Below are 2,414 nucleotides of genomic sequence, written 5' to 3'. Positions count from 1 at the left end.
CCCCCCCCCCCCCCCAAATAAAACACACCAGTCTCTCATCTGTCTCGCTCGCCCCCCCCCCCCCTTCTCTCTCTCTCTGTGCTGGCAGACAGAGGGATAGAAGAGGCGATCGAGTGAGCGAGGATAGACAGACAAACGAGGAGAGAGAGAGAGAGAGAGAGAGAGAGAGAGAGGGGGGAGGGAGGGCGACAAGCGAGATCTCGAGCATGAGTGTGTGAGTGTGTGTGAAAATGTGTGTGTGTGAGTGTGTGTGAGTGTGAGTGTGTGTGTGTGTGTGTGGATATGGACTGCCTCTGCATTGTCACCACCAAGGTAAGAGCAGACCGCCCGCATGCATCCGCTAAAACACACACACGCGCTTTATTGTGAGGACACACACACACATGTTGTATCCTCACAAAGCGTGCGTGCGTGTGTGTCCTCATAAGCCATCAAAGCCGGGTTTCATGCGTGTGTGTTTGCTGTTTCCGTCATGTTTTCATTCACTACCCTGCGTCTCGCTCTCTCTCTATCTCCGTTCACATGTGTGTGTGAGTGTGTGAGTGGTTAGCGTGGCCGCATTAGCATGTATGTTAGCTCAAGCTAGTCTGGTGGGTAGCCGTTAGCATGGTCGTAGCCGGGGTGTTCAGTTCAGCACATGTGGGAGCAGCATGTCACAGGTAGAGAGGCACGGAAACAAACAGGTTCTTTACACTAGATACAGGCTCCTTTTATCTCACGTGTGAACGAAGAAATACATACCGACCTGTATGATCTGTTTGAAGTGTACAGAATAAGTGCAACAGGTCGTGTCTTGTACTGGGGGGGTTAGTAAAATGCACTGTCACTCTGATCTATTTCATTCGGTGTCCGATGTAAACTAGCTTCTCTTGTCGTTGTTCGTTAAAGTAAAATGGAGGTAATGAAGAAGTCGTGCAAAACACATAATCAAGTCACCGAAACATCTTGTCCAAAGAGTTAAAGCTAGGGGTCATCAAACCTCTGCACCACTGAGCTCAGAATAAACCTACAAGTGCCCAAGCTCAAGAGAAGCAGCATAAACTCCTGAAGGAGGCCCTAACTGCTTGTGGATACCCAAACCGGACCTTTGTAAAAACAGCTAGAATATCCAACACTGCTGGTGCCGAGAAAAAGAAGATTAAACTCAACAACAATGTGATTCCATGCGAGTATCAACAAACATACCTGTGTTTTTTAAACCTAAGAACACGCTAGGACAGATACTACATTTACTCATTTCCAAAGCGACTTACAATTGCTATACATGTCAGAGGTCGCACGCCTCTGAAGCAACGAGGGGTTAAGTGTCTCGCTCAGGGACACATTGTAGGATGGGTCACAGTGGGAGATTGAACCCGGGTCTCTCACACCAAAGGCATACTCTTAACCGGTGAGGAGGGCTGAGACCCCACGGCTGTGTCCTGTCGCGCAAGATGCCTTCAAACTGCGTCAGTTTCTTGCTGCCTTTGACGGACCACCGTCACTACGGATGAGTATGCGCTGTGACTGCCATACCAACGAGCCTGGCTTTTTGCCGTTGCGGACAAGTTGTGTGTTTGGTACCCCATAGACCCCCATAGATTCAAATCCGGGTGGCTATCCGTCACACTGCCTATTCCCCTTGAACCTGGGTGGTTGCGACAGCTCACAAAAAATTCACAAGATGGCGGACACACAAGTCGAATGTATGTTGTTTTTTGGTTATACGTTTCTGACTTAGATTGGTGAAAAGTAAGCGAGACCTAAACACTGTACTAACTTATTAACCTGTAACTGTAACCAACCAAATTTGTTTTGTGTGATTTCTGAGGCGTCTATTAGTCATTTGCCTTATCAACAGGTTAACACTAGCTGACTAGCGATCCATCACCTTGACAACAATCTCAAAGAGGTTAAATAGATGGGACTCTGTCTTGTCTTAGTCCAGTCTCTACTGGTGTGGTGTCTGGTTTGTTCCTGGTGCTTTAGCTCTGGTTTGGTCCTGTATTTAACTGTGTTTTAGATCTGGTTTGGTCCTGTATTTACTGGTGTTTTAGATCTGGTTTGGTCCTGTATTTAACTGTGTTTTAGCTCTGGTTTGGTCCTGTATTTAACTGTGTTTTAGATCTGGTTTGGTCCTGTATTTAACTGTGTTTTAGATCTAGTTTGGTCCTGTATTTACTGGTGTTTTAGATCTGGTTTGGTCCTGTATTTAACTGTGTTTTAGATCTGGTTTGGTCCTGTATTTAACTGGTGTTTTAGATCTGATTTGGTCCTGTATTTGCTAGTGTTTTAGATCTGGTTTGGTCCTGTATTTAACTGTGTTTTAGATCTGATTTGGTCCTGTATTTGCTAGTGTTTTAGATCTGGTTTGGTCCTGTATTTAACTGTGTTTTAGATCTGGTTTGGTCCTGTATTTAACTGTGTTTTAGATC

The 2,414-nt window shown here is 45.8% G+C and overlaps 1 protein-coding gene across 1 annotated transcript in view; it reads left to right on the top strand.

The window, feature by feature from the left end:
* The window catches only part of LOC123980839 (disks large homolog 4-like), a 36,872-nt gene that overhangs the window by 11,627 nt on the left and 22,831 nt on the right, over positions 1-2,414 (top strand). The window lies entirely within an intron of this gene.

Source organism: Micropterus dolomieu, linkage group LG12, assembly GCF_021292245.1.
Source record: "Micropterus dolomieu isolate WLL.071019.BEF.003 ecotype Adirondacks linkage group LG12, ASM2129224v1, whole genome shotgun sequence".
NCBI lineage: Eukaryota > Metazoa > Chordata > Actinopteri > Centrarchiformes > Centrarchidae > Micropterus > Micropterus dolomieu.
Note: the sequence above shows the minus strand (reverse complement) of the source record. Positions and strands in the feature narration are given on the sequence as shown.